Genomic DNA, 23,463 nt, shown 5'->3' on the forward strand with positions numbered 1-23,463 from the left:
AGCTCACTCTCCATGCAACCCACCTTACTCACCATCCCAGGAAAGCTGGTCAGCCAGCATTTTGCATATGGACTTCCTCAGGTGGGAGTTAGGACGTGAGTCCCTGTGGACTTTCTAAATCCAGGAGATCTAAGCCAAACATTCTGCAAGGTGCTAGTGGAGGTCTCTATCTCACTTGGCTCTGTGTGTGTGTGTGTGTCTGTGTGTGTGTTAGTCGCTCAGTCATATCCAACTCTTTGTGACCCCGTGGGCCATAGCCCACTAGGCTCCTCTGTCCTTGGAATTCTCCAGGCAAGAATACTGGAGTGGGTACCCATTCCCTTCTCCACGGGATCTTCCCGACCCAGGGGTCAAACCCAGGTCTCCCACATTATGGGCAGATTCTTCACGGTCTGAGCCACCAGGGAAGTCCCCACTTGGATTTAGGCAAAAGGGAAAAACCCCCCTCTACCTCCCCACAATTCTAATTCCCTTATATTAATTCAGTGTGGATAATTATTAACAGTAATGCTGGCAGATGGGTTCACAGTCTCATCCCATCTCCCTTTGAAGTGGATGGGAGAAGAGGTTGCCTGGCATCTATTGTGTTGCTTTCTGCCTTTGAGACCTTTGCTGAAACTCCAGAGACAACAGGGAGCATCTAACTAACATCCTGTCACAACTCCTGTCTGTCGTCAATTCAAGAAACTCTTATTAGGACTTTCCTGATAGTCCAGAGTTCATCATGAGAAACGCTGGACTGGAAGAAACACAAGCTGGAATCAAGATTGCCGGGAGAAATATCAATAACCTCAGATATGCAGATGACACCACCCTTATGGCAGAAAGTGAAGAGGAACTAAAAAGCCTCTTGATGAAAATGAAAGTGGAGAGTGAAAAAGTTGGCTTAAAGCTCAACATTTAGAAAATGAAGATCATGGCATCCGGTCACATCACTTCATGGGAAATAGATGGGGAAACAGTGGAAATAGTGTCAGACTTTATTTTTGGGGGCTCCAAAATCACTGCAGATGGTGACTGCAGCCATGAAATTAAAAGACGCTTACTCCTTGGAAGGAAAGTTATGACCAACCTAGATAGCGTATTCAAAAGCAGAGACATGACTTTGCCAACAAAGGTCTGTCTAGTCAAGGCTATGGTTTTTCCAGTGGTCATGTATGGATGTGAGAGTTGGACTGTGAAGAAGGCTGAGCACCGAAGAATTGATGCTTTTGAACTGTGGTGTTGGAGAAGACTCTTGAGAGTCCCTTGGACTGCAAGGAGATCCAACCAGTCCATTCTGAAGGAGATCAGCTGTGGGATTTCTTTGGAAGGACTGATGCTAAAGCTGAAACTCCAGTACTTTGGCCACCTCATGCGAAGAGTTGACTCATTGGAAAAGACTGATGCTGGGAGGGATTGGGGGCAGGAGGAAAAGGGGACGACAGAGGATGAGATGGCTGGATGGCATCACTGATTCGATGCACGTGAGTCTGAGTGAACTCTTGGAGTTGGTGATGGACAGGGAGGCCTGGTGTGCTTCGATTCATGGGGTCGCAAAGAGTCGGACACAACTGAGCGACTGAACAGAACTGAACTAATGGTCCAGTGGTTAAGACTCTGCACTTCCAATGCAGGGGGCGCAGTTTCGATCCCTGGTTGGGAAACTAAGATCCACAAGTTGCATGGTGTGGCTAGAAAAAAAAAAGAGAGAGAAACTCTTTACTAAACTCTTATTAGACAGATGAAAACAGGTTACAGCTTTTACACACACACACACACACCCTGTAGCAGACATATAGCAATGATAGATAGAACTTGAAAAGAGTAAAGCGATCTAAGCTTTAAAACATCAACACCTCTGTGAATTTGCTAAAGCCATAGAGCCCATGGGCTCTGAAATAAGTCTGGAAGCAAGGGTAGCAGTCAGAGATTTGTGCCTCTCAGGAGGTGGGGGACCTGGGACGGATTTTCAGCTTGAAGCCAAGGACACCCTTGCAAGCTGAACAAAACTATTGTCAACCTTCTGCTTGGGGCTATAGCCTTATGAAAAGCTGTGTGCTGAGAGGATGGGACAAAAATGTTGACAGTCCTTAGATGAGAACTGAGCCTAGGCACTCCCTGGGAGTGGAATGGCAATAGTGCGATACCCTACATATCAGTAATAATGAAACAGAGCAGGACCCTACGGTCTTTGCCCCCCATGTCCTCTGCCTGCCTTTTGTCTGTGGAAAAACTTAGGCTAAGAGTAAGTTTAATCAGAGAAGTGAGTACATGCAGAAACAAAGGAAAGCAGTCAAAGAAGACCAAATAATAATAATGTACTAATTGAGCATAGTTAAGGACCTTTAGTTCCTCCTCAAGGGCTGTAGTGGAGAAGGCAATGGCAACCCACTCCAGTACTCTTGCCTGGAAAATCCCATGGACAGAGGAGCCTGGTAGGCTGCAGTCCATGGGGTCACTAAGAGTCGGACACGACTGAAGTGACTTAGCAGCAGTAGCAGCAGCAAGGGCTATAGATAATGCTCTGAGCCATATCTATATGGCTTATAGATGATCTGTCTTATAGATATTAAAACAAAAAACACCACAATATTGTAAAGTAATTAGCCTCCAATTAAAATAAATTAATTAATTAAAAAAAAAAAACGGCAAGTGGAAGAAGCTAACTGCATGATAATTAGGCTGTACCCGTGATATAAGCTGCTACAATTCCAAGAATTGGCTTCAAGAAATGGGAACAAATGAACCCTGGAACTGAAGATTAACTGTACCTAAAATAACCAAGATGATGCTGGTAAGACCACCAATGACCAATTTGAAGATGACTATCAGAGCTGACTGTGCTTTGTGTACGTAGCCCCCTCTCCCTGTCTGTAAAAGCTCTTACCCACTGCTTGTGATGGGGGGAGGGGGGCAGTTTGCCTTTGACAGACGTCTGCCCTTCCCCAACAGTTGCTGGCATCTGAAATAAAGCAAACTTTCCCTTCCACCAGCTTGGCCTGTTTATTGGTTTTTGAGTGGGGAGCAGCTAGACCCCACTTTTTGGTAATAATTGTAATTAGAAAGCATGATATTCTGTTAAATATGGTGGATTCAATTCATGCCTTTGTCACTATTAAGTCCCTAAACACCACTCAAGTGACTGTAAAGGATTTTGTTTCTTTTTTAAGATATAATCTCATATATGCAGTGTGGGAGTGTGAGAGATATTGCCCCGTGGGGTTGATTTTAGTCAATGGGAGACATAGTATTAGAAATGTAAACTGCTTGCTAACATACAAATAATACAACTTGAGCTTCAAATTTCATAAGATATAGTTTTGTCTTCTCTGTTTCTTTAGCCCTTTTTATTGTCTAAATGACCATATGAAAAGGTGCTAAACAGTTATCAGAGAAGTAAGAAAAGATACAAAACAAATTTCTAAAATAATTAAAACTTAATTAAAATTAAAACTTAAGGGGCATATAGCCATGGGAACTATCATACAGGGTTGATCGGCATGTAAGTTACTATTGCCACTTTGAAACACTGGCGATAATTTTTTCTTTATTTTTTTTTTTTTTTCTATCATGCTGGGTCTTCACTGCTGCATGGGTTTTCTCTAGTGGTGAATGGGGACTACTCTCTAGTCGCGGTGCATGGGTTTCTCATTGTGATGGCTTCTCTTGTTGCAGAGCATGGGCTCTGGGCTCTCAAGCTTCAGTAGTTGTGGCTCCTGGGCTCTAGAGCACAGGCTCAATAGCTGTGGCCCGTGGGAAAATGCAGCATGTGGGATCTTCCCGGATCAGGGATCAAACCTGTGTCTCCTGCATTGGCAGGTGTATTCTTTACCACTGAGCCACCAGGGAAGCCTGGCAATATTTTTTAAAGTTGAACATATACAGTGTGATCCAGCATTTCCTAAGTATATACCCATGAGAAATATCCACATATGTGCATCAAAAAGATAAGAAAAAGTTCTGGAAATGAATTGTGGTGATAGTTGTACAATATTGTGAATGTACTTAATGCCACTGGATTTTATATTTAAAAATGAATAAAAGGGGAAATATGTATGTTTTACCACAATAAAAATGACACACAAAAGTGTTCTCATGGAATTATTTATAGTAGTAAATATTTCAACTGTAGAATTTCAACTGTAGTAGATTCATACAATGGAATACCATATACCAGTGGAAAAGAAGACTATCACTAGGTGCAGCTATATGGATTTCACAGATACAGTGTTGTACTAAAGAAGGCCACACACACAAAAATACAAATTATATGGTTTTATTTTATTTATTTATTTTATTTCAAAAAGTAAACAAAATGAATTATGGTATTTGAAGTCCAGGTAGTGGTTACATGAGGGCAGTTTCTGGAACCTTTTCTATTTCTTGATTTAGATGTATTCATTTTGTGATAATTCATCAAGCTATACACTTAGGATTTTTGCAGTTTTCTGTATGTTCAGTTCAGTTCAGTCGCTCAGTCATGTCCAACTCTTTGCGACCCCATGAATCGAAGCACACCAGGCCTCCCTGTCCATCACCAACTCCCAGAGTTCACTCAGACTCACATCCATCGAATCAGTGATGCCATCCAGCCATCTCATCCTCTGTCGTCATCCCCTTCTCCTCCTGCCCCCAATCCCTCCCAGCATCAGAGTCTTTTCCAATGAGTCAACTCTTGGCATGAGGTGGCCAAAGTACTGGAGTTTCAGCTTTAGCATCATTCCTTCCAAAGAAATTCCACAGCTGATCTCCTTCAGAATGGACTGGCTGGATCTCCTTGCAGTCCAAGGGACTCTCAAGAGTCTTCTCCAACACCACAGTTCAAAAGCATCAATTCTTTGGTGCTCAGCTTTCTTCACAGTCCAATTCTCACATCCATACATGACCACTGGAAAAACCATAGCCTTGACTAGACAGACCTTTGTTGGCAAAGTCATGTCTCTGCTTCTCAATATGCTATCTAGGTTGGTCATAACTTTCCTTCCAAGGAGTAAGCATCTTTTAACTTCATGGCTGCAGTCACCATCTGCAGTGATTTTGGAGCCCAAAAAATAAAGTCTGACACTGTTTCCCCATCTATTTCCCATGAAACGATGGGACCGGAGGCCATGATCTTCGTTTTCTGAATGTTGAGCTTTAAGCCAACTTTTTCACTCTCCACTTTCACTTTCATCAAGAGGCTTTTTAGTTCCTCTTCACTTTCTGCCATAAGGGTGGTGTCATCTGCATATCTGAGGTTATTGATATTTCTCCCGGCAATCTTGATTACAGCTTGTGCTTCTTTCTGTATGTTAGGGAGAGGGATAGATTGGGTGTTTGAAGCTGATAGATGCAAACTGTTGTATTTAGAATGGATAAACAACAAGTCCTAATGTATAGCACAGGGAACTATATTCAATATTCTGTGATAAACCATGATAAAAAGAATATTAAATATGTATGTATATATATATATTTTAAAAGCTGGAATCTCTGGAGTCCATCTACTCTGACTCCTTCAGAGCTTGATTGTATGTTGATCCAACCCTCTTAAAACTGGTCTTCCAAAATGCAAATGAACATTCCTGATACCATATTCTCCTTTGGTAGTATTTCAGCTAAGTATCGGAAAAATCCAACCAGGTTCACCATTCCTGTGACATATAAGGCTGGAGAAAACAATGAAACTGTCCTGCCCTCCCCCCTCAAGTTTACATATATGGAAAAGCACACAGATGAAGCTCCCCTCTAGGAAATATTCTCCCAGAAAAACCTAGAAATAAAGTTATTAGTTTTACAGGCAGAAGAAAGCTTTTCCATAGTATGATCTTTAGCAATAGTGGTCCAATAAAATTAAGTGAAATGGTAGATCAAATAGAAACCTGAAGACGAGAAGAAGAGCAGAAGCTGAAAAACAATTATTTTATGGTACTCCTATTACTATTCAAAATTTCTTAAGTTGAAAGGCCAAGTTTGATACAGAACTCTTGGAAATGTTTTTAAATGAATGAAAGTAAAGGAACAAGCAGGAAAAAGTAAATTAAGTGGGAAACAGCTGTTTGAAACAGATCATAATCCTGACACAGCTAATATCCAGTTCTTGGAGGATGCTGGATACAGCGTGGAGGTAGATGAGTCACTTGTCCAGAAATTAAATGACTTGGATCCAGAGGATAAGGAGGATGATCCAGACTACAATCCTGCTGACCAGAGAGTGATTTGACCAACTAGTAAACTATCCTCATCTTAAAGAGGCTTGACTGCCACAGCATCTGTGTCTATGCTGAGGGTGTGTATTGATTTTCTTTTCTTTTTTTCATAAGAAAAAATAATTTTTAGGAAAAAAGTCTTCTGACAGCTTTTATCATTGAGCTTAATAAACTGACCTTAAAATTTCAATCAATCAGTAAAAATAATAAACTCCAGGTAATGATATGCATGCTGAAGTCTTTAAGAGTGAAATGTGCTAATATCTGTCATTTCCTTCCCAGTGAATAAAAAATAAGACCCTTGAAATCAGTAGAAGAAAGGATGAATAAATGGAAAGTTGCACGATAAGGCAGATAAAGTAAAATCTTAACTGTAGAAATTAGGTGTTGAGCATTTGGGTATCACTGTACAATTCTTTCAACTTTTTAAGTGTGAACATTTTCAAAATTATGTAAAAGCCTCACCAGATTGTGAATCACCATATTGTACTTATATAATATTGTACATCAACTATACTTCAATAAATAATGAGTATAGAAACAATTCCTCTGTCCAAAACTTCATTAGATGCAGATAAAGTGATTTAGAGAGAAACATGTATAGCTCTAAATGTTTATATTACAAAAGAAAAGTTAAAAAAATTGCTCAGCTAAGTTTCCAGTTCAAAAAACTAAAGAAAAAAACAAACACAATAACCTTGAAGAAAGAGGAAGAGTGGCAGTAATAAAAATGAAGGCAGAAATTAATTGAATACAACAGAGATGGTAAAAAGACAAAAGATGTTTCTTTAATCGTCTATACCCCAATACAAAATAACAAGTTTAAAATTTTAAAAAAGACAGAAGAAAGTTCTTTGAAATAAACTAATAAAACAAGCAAAACTAGCAGAATTGATTGATCAAGAGAAAAAAGACAGAGGGCAAGAAAACAATCTTAGAAAAGAGGGATTAAAAAAATGGAAAGATTAGCTCAGTTCAGTTCAGTCTCTCAGTCGTGTCCAACTCCTTGCGAACCCATGGACTGTATAGCCTGTTAGGTTCCTCTCTGTCCATGGGATTTACCAGGCAAAAATACAGGAGTGGGTAGCCACTCCCTTCTCCAGGGGATCTCCTGCACCCAGGGATTGAACCCCAGTTTCCTGCATTGCAGGCAGATTCTTTATTGTCTGAGCCACCAAGGATGATGGATAAGTTATAGCCTGGCTATCACTAACTCTCACAGTGCCTTTGTGAGAATTAGGAAAAGTTTTCGCCTTCGGGGCTTCTCTGATAGTCAGTCAGTAAAGAATCCGCCTGCAATGCAGGGACCTGGGTTAGGAAGATCATAGGGTCGCAAAGAATCAGACACAACTGAGCAACTTCCACTTCGCCTGTGGGTGGCTGTAACCCTAACCTAGGGCTTGCCACTTGGAAAGCTGGATGCAGGCTGCTCCCACTCACTCCTTGTCCAGATAAGCTCGTGCAGAAAACCACCTACACAACCATATTGTCCGTAGTGGATCAGTTTGAAAAGCTATGAAGCAATATGAAGAACTTTGTGCCAATTAATCTGACAATTTACACAAATGATTAGTTCCCATTAAAAATGCAATTTACCCAATATATCAAGGAGACATAGACAACCTGAATAAACCTATAACCATTAAAGAAATTAAAGCAGTAGTTATAAGATCTGCTTATAAAAAGAGCTAAACTTTCCCCCCCTATATTCTAGCATAATTAAACATCACTGGAATCATCTCTTTGCTAAAAGATAGATGTGATGCAGCTGTGAAACCATCTGGTTTTGGCGCTCTCTTTAAGGTTAAATTTGTAACTATCGTCCTGATATCTTTGGTGATAACTTCTCTTTTCCTTTTCTGTTTCTTCATAGGTCAGTTTCAGTAACATTTTTTCTTTAAAATATCCATTTCCTCTAGTTGTTCACATTTGTTGCCATATAGTTGCAAGTAACTTTCAACCTCTTTTGTGTTTGTATCTCTTTTCTTATTCCTAACCTCCACATTTTTGCTCTCTTTTTTTTTCCCCCTAGCCAGCCTGGTGGGCTACAGTCCATGGGGTCACTAAGAGTCAGACACCATTGAGTGACTTCACTTTCACTTTTCACTTTCATGCATTGGAGAAGGAAATGGCAACCCACTCTAGTGTTCTTGCCTGGAGAATCCCAGGGACAGGGGAGCCTGGTGGGCTGCCGTCTATGGGGTCGCACAGAGTCAGACACGACTGAAGTGACTTAGCAGCAGCAGCAGCCTTTGACTGTGTGGATCACAATAAACTGTGGAAAATTCTGAAAGAGATGGGAATACCAGACCACCTGACCTGCCTCTTGAGAAACCTATATGCAGGTCAGGAAGCAACTGTTATAACTGGACATGGAACAACAGACTGGTTCCAAATAGGAAAAGGAGTATGTCAAGGCTGTATATTGTCACCCTGCTTATTTAACTTATATGCAGAGTACATCATGAGAAATGCTGGGCTGGAAGAAGCACAAGCGGGAATCAAGATTGCCGGGAGAAATATCAATAACCTCAGATATGCAGATGACACCACCCTTATGGCAGAAAGTGAAGAGGAACTAAAAAGCCTCTTGATGAAAGTGAAAGAGGAGAGTGAAAAAGTTGACTTAAAGCTCAACATTCAGAAAACTAAGATCATAGCATCCGGTCACATCACTTCATGGGAAATAGATGGGGAAACAGTGGAAACAGTGGCAGACTTTATTTTTTGGGCTCCAAAATCACTGCAGATGGTGACTGCAGCCATGAAATTAAAAGACACTTACTCTTTGGAAGGAAAGTTATGATCAACCTAGACAGCATATTCAAAAGCAGAGACATTACTTTGCCAACAAAGGTCTGTCTAGTCAAGGCTATGGTTTTTCCAGTAGTCATGTATGGATGTGAGAGCTGGACTGTGAAGAAAGCTGAGCACCAAAGAATTGATGCTTTTGAACTGTGGTGTTGGAGAAGACTCTTGAGAGTCCCTTGGACTGCAAGGAGATCCAACCAGTCCATTCTGAAGATCAGCCGTGGGTTTTCTCTGGAAGGACTGATGCTAAAGCTGAAACTCCAGTACTTTGGCCACCTCATTCAAAGAGTTGACTCATTGGAAGAGACTCTGATGCTGGGAGGGATTGGGGGCAGGAGGAGAAGGGGATGACAGAGGATGAGATGGCTGGCTGGCATCACTGACTCAATGGACATGAGTTTGGGTGAACTCCCGGAGTTGGTGATGGACAGGGAGGCCTGGCGTGCTGCGATTCATGGGGTCCCAAAGAGTCGGACACGATTGAGCAACTGAACTGAACTGAAAGTAATTAACTTGATTTGTATACACATGCACACATACACACATACACAAACATTCTCTAGACCTAACTGTCTTTTCTGTAACATCTCAGAAACCATGATGTGTTAAGAATAACAACATTAAACTAATTGTATGCACAGGGGTAAATGACTGAAGGATCTTACCCTTGCAATAACAAAGAGTTTTCCTATAGAAATTCCAATTTAAAGTGTTATTCTGTCATTTAAATAAATCTTGATTTAAGACTGTAAACCTGAGTTAATCTAGCTTATTTTTAGCACACTTGGTATCTATCCCAATAATAGACTAGCTATTTAGCCTAGTAACAGATAGGTATTCCCTGAGGCTTCCTTCGTGGCCCAGCAGTAATGGAAACTGCTTGCTGATGCAGGAGACACAGGTTCCATCCCTGGGTCAGGAAAATCCCCTGGAGAAGGAAACAGCAGCCCACTCCAGTATTCTTGCCTGGGAAACCCCACGGACAGAGGAGCCTTGTGGGCTACAGTCCATGGGGTCGCAAGAGGGTTGGACACGACTTAGTGACTAAACAACAATTCCCTGAGGCTAGCCATGTTTCCTAATTAATCCTCATTTCAATTTTTATTGCTTTTCTTCTTGTTGTTGGTTTTTTTTCTTGTTTTGTATTTCTTACACATTTTTATTTTGGAAAAAAGTGAAAATTGTACAAATTGTAGAGCTTTTCCTGTTTGTGAGCAATTTGAGAGTAAATTGGTGTTACCCACCGCTCCTGAATACTTTAGCAGATGTTTTCCAAAATAAGGACATTCTCTTACATAACTCCAATTCAAAACAAATTAGCATTGATACATAAATACCATTTAATTCTCAGGCTCCTTTCCAGAGTCTCTAGTTATCCCCCAAAGATCCAGATCTAAATTATACACCATATTTTGTTGTCCTATCTCTTTAGTCTTATCCATCAAGAACAGTTCTTCACTCTTTGCTTGACATTCCTAACCCTGAAATTTTAAAAGATTACAAGTCTGTTATTTCATATCCATCAGTTTGGCTTTGCTGAAGTTTCCTCGTGATTGGGTTCAGATTATGCATCTTTGGTTGGAATGGTGTAAAAGAGACGAAGCATTTCTCTCATTGCATCCTCTCAGGTGGGGCAAGATTTCAAACATTCCCTTCCAGTACTGATAATGTCTGCTTCTGTTGCTTGATTAAGGTAGTGTCTACCAGGAATCTCCACTGTGAAGTTATTTTTTTTTTTTTTAGTAATTAGTATTTTGTGGAGAGGTATTTGAAATTGTAAATATCCTATTCCTCATTGTACATTCAATTCATTTACATCACTATAGACTTGTGGTTTCCTATTCTAGTCCATGAACGATAATCTGTTACTATCATTATCTCCATTAACTCATGAATGATTAAACAAAATGTAGTATACACATACAATAGAATGTTATTTGGCAATAAAAAGGAATGAAGTTTTGATATATGCCACAGCATGGATAAACTTTAAAAATATTATTTTATGAAATAACGCAGACACAAAAGGACACATATTATATGATTCCATTTACTTTAAATGTCCAGAGTAGGCTGATCAATAGCAACATCAAGATTACTGATCATCAGAGACTGAGGAGAAGGAGAAACAGGGAGTGACTACTATTAGGTTTATGGCTTCTTTTTAGGGGGATGAAAGTCTCTGGAATTAGTGCTGATGTTTGCACAACTCTGTGGATATACTAAAACCATTGAATTGTAAACTTTAAAATAGGTGAATTTTACGGTATGTGAATTATATTTTGATAAAGTTGTTATTTTGAAAAATAAAGTCAATCTGCCCTTTTTCACAGGAGATTGTAAGGGAAACTGCCTGTTTAAACTCTTACTGCTAAGCAGGAAAAAAGTTCCTTTCCTCAAAATTTATACCCTCAGTCTTAGCCCTTTAATCTATAAAAAACACCTACAATTTGTTGGGAGAAAAATAAAGACCTCAGTAGAAAAATAAGCAAAATATATGAATGGGCAGTTCACAAAAGAGCAATATAATTGCCCCCAAAATGAGTAAAACCACTAAAAGATGATCATCAACACACATTGGATTGTGGTTTTGTGATCATTAAAAGAAACAAGCATTTTCAGTACCAGATTCCTTCCTGTCTTTATACTCATTTTCTCCACAATTCCCTATAATTGGCTTCTACCTCTACACTTGACTGGAAATGCCCTTGGTCTCAAGACGTCTCTCTCTATCCGAATACTATACACTATTACTCTCCCTAGAACTTGCCACAGCTCTTGGCCTCTAGCCTTTCCTTCCTCAAGCGCTCCTCCCAGGCTTCTTCAAGTGTCATGCCTGCTGCCCTGGGCCACTTCTTCACCTCTTAACTAATCAGCCCCTTCCTTTTTCTGCCCTCTAGCTTCAGCCAACTGTAAGTGGACACTTCTATCAGGGCAGGTGGGTGGGTGAAGGCTGCTCAGCATCTGAGAATGTCCAATCTACTAAATCTTCTATGAAGCAGACCCTACGTTTCACTACAGAAGCTGAAAATGCCGGATACTTGCTCTCCCAGCCCCCTCTGGAAGCTGAGTGCTGGCCTTGACCTAGGCTGGGTCGAACAGACACAGCTATTTCAGACTTTGGCTCTGGAGTTATTGGTGGAAAGCGGCAGAGTCAATGGAACAGTGTTCCTGGCGGCAGCAGCTTCCCGTTTCTATGGCAGCGGTGGCAACAGCGCCAAGCTCAGCCTGATGGTGTCGACAGTGTGAGGTGTGACATCTAGTGGACAGTGGTGTCCTCACCAGACACCATTTATGGAGTGGTTTTGGCTGTGGTGATAGCTGTTTAGGCTCTGAGCCTGGTTTTCCAGCTTTCCCAGTGATTCCATGAGCTATTTTAGCTTAACTTAAAATCAGAGTCTATTTCCATTGCTTGCAACAGAGAACTCTGACAAATATAGCTTTGCAGAAAGCTGTCCTCGGTTCTCTTTTTCTACCCCACCTAAACCCACAGTTTTCTCTATATTTTCTGAGTTTCTATTGCATTATTAAAGAATCTGTGCAATTTAGCACATTAAAATTTGCTGTACTTAAAATTTTCATTTTCATATGTTGTTTATGTACATTTATAAACCTTGTTGAGCCTTTAAATTAAGTCTCTCCAACCACATCATGAACCATGAGAACAATTAAAGGTGAATACTACTATAGCCTTACGTATTTGCTGATGGGAATGGGACAAACTAAAGATAGAGTGGTGAATGGCTGACAGGCCCAATGTTCTTGAGTAGTTGAAAGGAAAAGAGATCTTTCTTTTTTTTATTTTTTGGACCACACCATTTTTCTGTGGGATCTTAGTTCCCCAACCAGCGATTGAACCAGGGCCCTCAGCAATACCAACCACAGGACCACCAGGGAATTCCCAAAATGAGATCTAGTACTCAAGTCAAGGGTTTGGTACCTGGATCGGGAAGATCCTCTGGAGAAGGAAATAGCAACCTACTCCAGTATTTTTCCCTGGGAAATCCCACAGACAAAGGAGCCTGGTGGGCTACAGTCCATGGGGTCGCAGAAGAGTTGGACATGACTTAGCAACTAAACAACAATAGCTCAAGTCAAGGAGTTGGCCTTGGGAGCAGAGGAGGAGGGCAAGCAGAGTGTATGGGTATAGATGCTGTCAGTGGGTAGATGGTTGGTGGTTGCCTTCATTTTCTCTGTAGATTAGGAAGCAGTGTCATCAGCGGAGAATGAGAAGGGGAGAAAGTGTAGGAGGTTGGAGAAGTCACAGGACTGTCGTTCAGGATTGCAGTCTGGGGAATAAAGCAACCTCTCAAGAGGTTCACAGTATGGATAATTTTAAGAGACTCAGTTTCCAGATGCTCAATTTACAAATGTTCTCTTCCTAAAATTGATCTGTTTTCTTAACCTTGATGCTGAGAAAGACTGAGGGCAGAAGAAGAAGGGGGCAACAGAGGATGAGACGATTGGATGGCATCACTGACTCAATGGACTTGAGTCTGAGCAAACTCTGGGAGATAGTGAAGGACAGAGAAGCCTGGCATGCTGCAGTCCATGGGGTTGCAAACAGTCAGACACAACTTAGCGACTTAACAACAACAATAAGATGCCACCTGCCCTTCTTTCTGCCCCTTCTGATGTCTGTGTCAGAAGCTTTCTCTATCTCTTTTATACTTTAATAAAACTTTATTACACAAAAGCTCTGAATGATCAAGCCTCGTCACTGGCCCCAGATTAAATTCTCCTCTGGAGGCCAAGAATTCCGGCATCTTTTGTGGTTCAGCAGCAACCTTTCATTTTGGGGGCTTGTCCAGGATTCTTCCACTCCAGTACTCTTGCCTGGAAACTCCCATGGACGGAGGAGCCTGGTAGGCTGCGGTCCATGGGGTCGCTGAGAGTCAGATACGACTGAGCGACTTCACTTTCCCTTTTCACTTTCATGCATTGGAGAAGGAAATGGCAACCCACTCCAGTGTTCTTGCCTGCCGCACAGAGTCGGACACGACTGAAGTGACTTAGCAGCAGCAGCAGCCAGGATTCTTCAGAACAAGGTAAGGATGCTTGAAACTCTAGTTCTTTGTTCTCCTAGCGAACATGTTTTCTGCTGTACTTTACTAACTCTACAGTGTGCTTGTGTGAATGTATGACACGCCCTGTGAGAAGCAAGTGAAGGAGCCCTGCTTTGCAGTTCCACGGTGACCTCATACAGCTTATGGCAGAAACCCTGTCAGGGGTTTATACCAACCTGCCAATGGGCTTGCCTGGTGGCTCAGATGGTAAAGCGTCTGTCTATAAGTGGAAGACCTGTGTTCAATCTCTGGGTCAGGAAGGTCTCTTGGAGAAAGAAATAGCAACCCACTCCAGTATTTTTGCCTGGAAAACCCCATGGATGGAGGATCCTGGTAGGCTACAGTCCATGGGGTCGCAGAGTCAGACACAACTAAGTGACTTCACTTTCTTTCTGCCCTTCCTCAACTGCCCTTCACCCATTTTACAGAACTCATATTTCTCACTGGCCCAAATCTCCCCAAAGTTAGGCAGTGTGACACAGTGATTATGACTTCCAACTCAGATTTCCTTGAGTTCAATCTCAGATCTGCTATTTATCAACTGTCGTAGCCAGTCTCCAAGACAGCTTGATTCCTGATATTCCTACCCTTGAGTTGTGCTGTACCTCACTGAATCAGGTCTGGTCCATGTGGTTAATGTATGACTATGGAGGCTAGGTCATAAAAGGGCATTGCATCTTCTACCTTGTTCTTTTGAATGGCTTGCTCTTGGTAAAGCCAATGAGGCAATCATGCTGCTGCTGCTGCTGCTAAGTCACTTCAGTCATGTCCGACTCTGTGCAACCCCATAGACGGCAGCCCACCAGGCTCCCCTGTCCCTGGGATTCTCCAGGCAAGAACACTGGAGTGGGTTGCCATTTCCTTCTCCAATGCATGAAAGTGAAAGTGAAGTCGCTCAGTCGTGTCTGACTCTTAGCGACCCCATGGACTGCAGGCTACCAGGCTCCTCCGTCCATGGGATTTTCCAGGCAAGAGTATTGGAGTGGGGTGTCACTGCCTTCTCCAAATGAGGCAATCATGAGGACACTCAAGCAGCCATAGGAGAGGTCCATGTGGAGAGAAACTGAGACCTCTGGCTAACAGGCAGCACCCACTCACCCATGATGTGAGTGAACTGCCCTGCAAACAGAACCATCCTGCAAACAGATTCCCTCATTCCAATAGAGCATTTAGCTACAAGAACCCCAGATAATATCTGCCTGAAATTGAATAAACGACTCCCTAGGCAGAATCTCCCAGTCAAGCCATTGTTGAATTCCTGGCTCACAGAAACTGTGAAAGATAATAAATATTTCTTGTTGTTTTAAGTCACTACATTTGAGGGTAATTTTTTCCCTCTTTCTGGATTTTTTGTGGGGAGGGGGTTGTTGTAGTTGTTTTGGCACACCTGGGGAGGGAACTGGCATTTAGTTTAACCACTCAACCGCAAGGACTAATTTTTACACAGCTATAGGTAACTGCTGGAGAAGGAAATGGCAACCCATTTGAGTATTCTTGCCTGGAGAATCCCATGGACAGAAGAGCCTGGCGGGCTACAGTCCATGGGGTCGCAAAGAGTCGGAGATAACTGAGCAACTTATCACAGATAACTGTAGGGCATATTACTCGACCTAGCCTCAGTTTCCTCATGTGTAAAATAAGAATGATAACACAACAGAACCTGATTCAGGATTGTTATGAGTGTTAAATGAGTTAATATTTGTAAAGTGCTTAAAACAAAAATGTAAAATGTACAGATTTCTTAAGTTAAAATATATATAGTCTGTTCAACACAGTACTAATACTGGAAGATCTACATAGTTCAATAAGGCAAGAAAAGGAAGTAAAAGGTATACAGACAGGAAAGGAAGAAATAAAACTCTTTCTATTTGCAGATGACACAATATCTACATAGAAGATCTCAGGGAATCTACAAAAACCCCTCAGATCAGATCAGATCAGATCAGTCGCTCAGTTGTGTCCGACTCTTTGCGACCCCATGAATCGCAGCACACCAGGCCTCCCTGTCCAGCACCAACTCCCGGAGTTCACTCAGACTCATGTCCATCGAGTCAGTGATGCCATCCAGCCATCTCAACCTCTGTTGTCCCCTTCTCCTCCTGCCCCCAATCCCTCCCAGCATCAGAGTCTTTTCCAATGAGACAACTCTTGGCATGAGGTGGCCAAAGTACTGGAGTTTCAGCTTTAGCATCAGTCCTTCCAAAGAAATCCCAGGGCTGATCTCCTTCAGAATGGACTGGTTGGATTTCCTTGCAGTCCAAGGGACTCTCAGGAGTCTTCTCCAACACCACAGTTCAAAAGCATCAATTCTTCGGCACTCAGCCTTCTTCACAGTCCAACTCTCACATCCATACATGACCACAGGAAAAACCATAGCCTTGACTAGACGGACCTTTGTTGGCAAAGTAATGTCTCTGTTTTTGAATATGCTATCTAGGTTGGTCGTAACTTTCCTTCCAAGGAGTAAGCGTCTTTTAATTTCATGGCTGCAGTCACCATCTGCAGTGATTTTGGAGCCCAAAAAATAAAGTCTGACACTGTTTCCACTGTTTCCCCATCTATTTCCCACGAAGTGATGGGACCGGATGCCATGATCTTCATTTTCTGAATGTTGAGCTTTAAGCCAACTTTTTCACTCTTCACTTTCACTTTCATCAAGAGGCTTTTTAGTTCCTCTTCACTTTCTGCCATAAGGGTGGTGTCATCTGCATATCTGAGTTTTAAGATATAAGGTAATTGCACAAAATTCTGTTGCACTTCTATAATCTAGCAATGAACATATAGAAACAAAATTTTAAATACAACACAATTTGCAATCACTCAAAAAAATTAAATAGGTGTAAGTCTAACATAACATGTACAGGACTTGTATGCTAAATACTCTAAAACACTGACGACAGAGATCAAAGAAGATCTAAATGAATGGAGAGATGTACTGTTTTCATGGGTTGGAAGACTTAACATAGTACAGATGTCAATTCTTCCCAAACTGGTATACAAGTTTAACATAATTCTCACCAAAAAGCAAATATTTTTTAATGTATACAAGAGTATTTTAAAACTCATATGGAAAGGCAAAGGAATTAGAATAGTTAAAATAATTTTGAAAAAGAAGAATAAGTGGAAGGAATCACTCTACTTCAAGACTTATTATATAGCCACAGTTATCAAGAATGTGTGGTATCAACAGGACAGTCTTTTTCTAAAGGCTTTCTTTTACTATATATTTATATATAGGAGAAGAAAATGGCAACCCGCTCCAGTATTCTTGCCTGGAGAATTCCATGGACACTGGAGCCTGGCGGGCTACAGTTCATGGGCTTGCAAAGAATTAGACATGACTGAGCACAAGCGCATGCGCACACACACACACATATACATACATGCATATATATATATGTATATATTTTGGCCTTGCCAAGCAGCATGCAGGACTTCAGTTCCCTAACCAGGGACTGAGCCCACATCGTCCTGTAGTGGAATCACAGAGTCTTAACCACTGGACCACCAGGGAAGTCCAGAAGGACAGTCTTTCAACAAACGATGCTGGAGCAACTGGATATACATAGGCAAAAAAGTAAAAATTGAATCTCAATCTAAATCTCACACCTTAAACCAAAATTGACTCAAAATGTATCACAGATTTAAAAGTAGAACATGAAATTAATAAACTTCTAGAAGAAAGGAGAAAATCTTTGGGTCCTAGGGCCTGGAGAAGAGTTGTTAAACTTGATACCAAAAACGTGCTCCACAAAGAAAAAAGATCGATAAATTGGAATTCATCAATTTAAAAACTTTTGCTCTGTGAAAAGCCGTCAAGAAAATGAGAAAACAAGCTGTGGTTTGCAAACCACATATCTTATAAAAATACTACTATCTAAAATATATAACTAGCTGACTCATTTGAAAAGACCCTGATGCTGGAAAAGATTGAAGGCGGGAGGAGAAGGGGACGACAGAGGATGAGATGGTTGGATGGCATCACTGACTCAATGGACATGGTTTGAGTAAACTCCGGGAGTTGCTGATGGACAGGGAGGCCTGGCACGCTGCAGTCCATGGGGTCAGAAAGAGTCGGACATGAGTGAGTGACTGAACTGAACTGTACAGTAAAAAACAAATAACCCACTAGAAAGTGGGCAGAAAGCATGACGAACTATTTCACCAAAGAGGAAATACAGGTGACAAATAGTATATCAGAAAAAATGTTCAACATCACTAGCCAACAAGGAAATGCAAATTAAGACTATAATGAGAGGAGAGGGAACTCCCTGGTGGTTCAGTGGTTGGGACTCCACCCTTCCACTGCAGGGGTCAAGGGTTCCTTGTTTAGGGAACTAAGATCCTCCAAGCCACACAATGTGACCAAAAAAAAAAAAAAATTGGGCCTATTAAAACAGATAATTTTTTTAAATGATGATTCCCAACGCCTTGATGATGCAGAGAAACTGTATTTCCAAATGCCTCATACATTGTTAATGAGAAAATAAAATGGTATGGTCACTCTGGAAAATAGTTTGGCAGTTATTCAGAAAAACAAAGCATGTATTTACCATACAACAGAGGCTTCCCAGGTAGGGCAGTGGTAAAGAATTCACCTGCCAAAGCTGCAGACACAGGAGACAAGGGTTTGATCCCTGGGTCAGGAAGATCCCCTGGAGTAGGCAATGGCAACCCACTGAAGTATTCTTGCTTGGAAAACTCCATAGACAGAGGAGTCTGGCAGGCTGCAGTCCACGGGGTCGCAGAGTGGGATACGACTAGCGACTGAACACACATGTATACACACACACACACATCATACAACACAGCAATCACACTCCTATATGTTTATCCCTCCCAAATAGCAATTTCTACCCACGTAAAACTGAGGCATGAACGTTCATAGCAGCTTCATTTGCAGTAGCCAAAAACTGAAAACAACTCAGATGTCCCCCTGTAGGCGAATGGTAAAACAAGCTATGGTATATCCATATCATGGAGTACTACTCAACATTAAAAAGGAACAAATGATACATAAAACAGCTTGGGTGGATCTCAAGGGCATTATACTGAATGAAAAAGAAGACCATCTCCAAATGTCACATGATTTCATTTGTATAACATTCTCAAAATGACAAAATTACAGAGGTAGAAAGTTAATTACCAGAAATTAAGGACAGCAATTGGGGGTGCAGTGACTATAAAGAGTATCAGGAGAGAGATCTTTTTGATAAGTAAGTAGTTTTGTATCTTGGTTGCAAAGCTGGTTACGCAAATCTACACTTGATAAAATGATATGAAACTTTACATGCATATAGTACCAATCTGTTTCCTGGTTTTGATATTGTACCATAGTTATGTAAAATGTAGCCATGGGGGTGGGAGAACTGAATGAAGGATACAGGGGATTTCTCTGTACATCCTTTGCAACGTCTTGTGAATCTATAATTATTTCAAAATAAAAAATTGAAAAAAATCCAACAGAAAAACGTGATTTAATTCCCTAGTGTGTAAAACTTTGTGGAACAAGAACAAAAGCATCCTGTTTACTCAGGGTTCTAGGTTGGACTTGCTGCCTCTTTCTGACTTATACAGCAGGCGCTATGTATCCACATATGCCAAACCCCAGATACAGATGGCTGAGGGCACAATGCCATTTTATACCAGGGACTTGGGCCTCCTTGGGTTTTAGAATCCATGGAGATCCTGGAACCAATGCCCTGCAGATGACAGGGATGATTGTATATGTTTCTGTCGTGGGCAAGCATGATTACAAACAGGATATTTTGGCCCATGATGAGGTGTTCTAAATTCAGATATGTTGTGGAGTGTGGTTGCACAGATGGTAATTTTTACCCACCCATCTCCCCTCTTCTGCTCCCTGACTACCATCAGAGACCCTCCAGAGTGGAGGTCCTGTGAGAACAGAACAAAGAGAACGTAGGTAAGAAACACAGCAGATGACGTCACCTTATTTCATTCAAGAGTAAATTCATGGCAAGAGGGCATATATTCTCAATTTATTTAGCATTAGACTTTGGAGTCCATCAAGGCTGTATATTGTCACCCTGCTTATTTAACATCTATGCAGAGTACATCATGAGAAACGCTGGGCTGGAAGAAGCACAAGCTGGAATCAAGATTGCTGGGAGAAATATCAATAACCTCAGATATGCAGATGACACCACCCTTATGGCAGAAAGTGAAGAGGAACTAAAAAGCCTCTTGATGAAAGTGAAAGAGGAGAGTGAAAAAGTTGGCTTAAAGCTCAACATTCAGAAAACTAAGATCATAGCATCCGGTCCCATCACTTCATGGGAAATAGATGGGGAAACAGTGGAAACAATGGCAGACTTTATTTTTTGGGGCTCCAAAATCACTGCAGATGGTGACTGCAGCCATGAAATTAAAAGACACTTACTCCTTGGAAGGAAAGTTACGACCAACCTAGATAGCATATTGAAAAGCAGACTCATTACTTTGCCTACAAAGGTCCGTCTAGTCAAGGCTATGGTTTTTCCAGTTGTCATGTATGGATGTGAGAGTTGGACTGTGAAGAAAGCTGAGTGCCAAAGAATTGATGCTTTTGAACTGTGGTGTTGGAGAAGACTCTTGAGAGTCCCTTGGACTGCAAGGAGATCCAACCAGTCCATTCTGAAGGAGATCAGCCCTGGGATTTCTTTGAAAGGACTGATGCTAAAGCTGAAACTCCAGTACTTTGGCCACCTCATGTGAAGAGTTGACTCATTGGAAAAGACTCTGATGCTGGGAGGGATTGGGGGCAGGAAGAAAAGGGGATGACAGAGGATGAGATGGCTGGATGGCATCACCGACTCAATGGACGTGAGTCTGAGTGAACTCCGGGAGTTGATGATGGACAGGGAGGGCTGGCGTGCTGCGATTCATGGGGTCGAAAAGAGTCGGACATGACTGAGCGACTGAACTGAAACTTTGGAGTGAGGGTGTTGTCATCACAGGGCCATTACTAATCTGTTTATTTGTTTAAGATGCATTGATTTTTATTTATTCTATTTTTGGCTGTGCAGGATCTTCATTGCTGTGCTTGGGCTTTCTCTAGTTGGGGCAAGCTGGGGCTCCTCTCTAGCTGCAGCGTGCGGACTTCTCAACGTGGTGGCTTCTCGTGCTGTGGAGCGTGAGCTCTAGGTGCCGAGGCTTCACTAGTGGCGGCTCATGGGCTCTAGAGAGTGAGGGCGCAGTAGTTGTGGTGCACAGGCTTAGTTGCCCTTTCGGCATGTGGAATCTTCCCGGACCAGGGACCCAGCCTGTGTCCCTGCATTGACAGGTGGATTTTTACCCACTGGACCACCAGCGAAGCCCAATTAACTTGCTGATTTTAATTGGAAGGTGAAGTATTTGACAAAGGGAACTGACTTTGCCAGTGTATTGAATGAGTTTAAAAGTACACTACAAGATCTGGAACCAAAAAAATGTATGTTTCAAATGTGTCAGGGAATTCCCCAGCAGTCCAGTGGTTAGGACTTCATGCATTCACTGCCAAGGACCCATATATAAAGATAAATATACATATATATATATATATATATATATATATATATATATAAAGATAAACACATTGTAATGTAAATATTTAAATTGTTCAGTATATTATGATGATTTTACATCTTAAAAAAAAAAGACTATCTCGCTGGGAGAAACCACCCCAGCAAGATAACAACTTGCCTGGGCTTCCCTGGTGGCTCAGTGGTCACGAATTCACCTTCAACTCAGGAAACCCAGGTTCGATCCCTGGGTCAGGAAGATCTGCTGGAGAAGGAAATGGCAACCCACTCCAGTATTCTTGCCTTGGAAAATCCCATAGCAGAGGAACCTGGGAGGCCACAGTCCCTGGGATTGCAAAAGAGTCAGACGTGACTTGGCAACGAAACAACAAGAAGTAACTTGCTTACCAGCACGCCTTTCATTGCAAACCAACTAATCCAGGGTCTATATCCCCAGTTACCTTCTTATCTAACTCTCACACACCAAAGCAATATTTCCCCTACCCTAAATCATGTCAGGTCTAAAGGCCAGCTAACTGGAGACTAATCTACAGCTTACAGCACACCAAAATTGTTCAAACTTGCCAATCTTAAACTGTTTCTCTTGCTCTTCCTTGCCTTTCCTGTGCAAGTCCCTATAAGGGCCATGGATATGCTTGGCCCTCCCTCCTGTTCAACATTAGAGCCACCAGGGAAGCCCCCTATTATCCATCAGGGAAATGCCAATTAAAACCGAAATGAGATACCATCTCACACCCATTAGTATGGCAAAAATAAAAAAAGAGAGAAAATAACAAATGTTGGCCAGGATGTGAGGAAATGGGAAATTTTAGACACTAGGAATGTAAAATGGTACAGCAACTTTGGAAAACAATTTATCAGTTTTTTAAAAAGATAAACATAGATTTACCATAAGACTTAGCGATGTCATAATTAGGTATTTACCCTAGAGAAATGAAGGGGCTTCCCAGGTGGCAGTAGTGGCAAAAACACCCTCCTGCCAGTGCAGGAGACATAAGAGACCAGGGTTGGATCCCTGGGTCAGGAAGATCGCCTGGAGGAGGGCATGGCAACCCACTCCAGTATTCTTGCCTGGAGAATCCCATGGACAGAGGAGCCTGGCAGGCTACCGTTCATACGGTCATAAAGAGTCAGACACAACTTAAGTGACTTAGCACGCATGCAGACTAGAGAAATGAAAACCAATGTTCACACAAACACTTTTACAGGAATATTTATATTAGTGTTATTCATAATAGCCAAAACTGGAAACAGCCCAGATTTCTTCCAGCAGATGAACAGATGTACAAAATGTGATCTATTCATTCAATGTAATACTATTCAGGAATCAAAAGGAAAGAACTGGGGTGCAAGATTGGTTCAATATCTGAAAAGCAACTAATGTAATACATTCTACCAATTGAATAAAAAACAAAATTTACATGATCATCTCAATAGACAAAAGATGTATTTTACAAAACCCAACACCCTTTCGTCATAAAAAACTCAACAAATTAGGAATAGAAACTTCTTCAGCCTGATAAGGGACATCTATGAAAAATAAACAGCTAACATCATACTTAGTGGTGAAAGACTGAATGCTTTCCTCCTAAGATCAGGAAGAAGACAAGATATCTAATCTCACCACTTCTAGTTAACATGGTAATGGAGGCTCTACCCAGGCTGATTTAGGCAAGAAAAAGAAATAAAAGGTGGGAGGCATAGTTCTTGAGGCTCTAGTCTGCTGTACTCCCCCTTTGCCTGACAAGGAAATGGAACGACTGTTTCTTTCTCCTCCATAACTCTGTCTCCATATTTCTGTTTGGCATCGGAACACAGCGAGCAAAGATTTTGACATCATTTTGCCTAATAGACCTCCGCCATCCTCTAAAGGAAAGCGACCTTACAATAACA

The 23,463-nt window shown here is 41.5% G+C and overlaps 1 pseudogene; it reads left to right on the forward strand.

Annotated features, from left to right (window-relative positions):
* The first annotated feature begins 5,530 nt into the window (after positions 1-5,530).
* On the forward strand, positions 5,531-6,184 carry LOC100138714 (RWD domain-containing protein 1-like; annotated as a pseudogene).
* The last annotated feature ends 17,279 nt before the right edge of the window (positions 6,185-23,463 follow it).

The sequence above is a fragment of the Bos taurus genome, chromosome 23, assembly GCF_002263795.3.
Source record: "Bos taurus isolate L1 Dominette 01449 registration number 42190680 breed Hereford chromosome 23, ARS-UCD2.0, whole genome shotgun sequence".
Lineage (NCBI taxonomy): Eukaryota > Metazoa > Chordata > Mammalia > Artiodactyla > Bovidae > Bos > Bos taurus.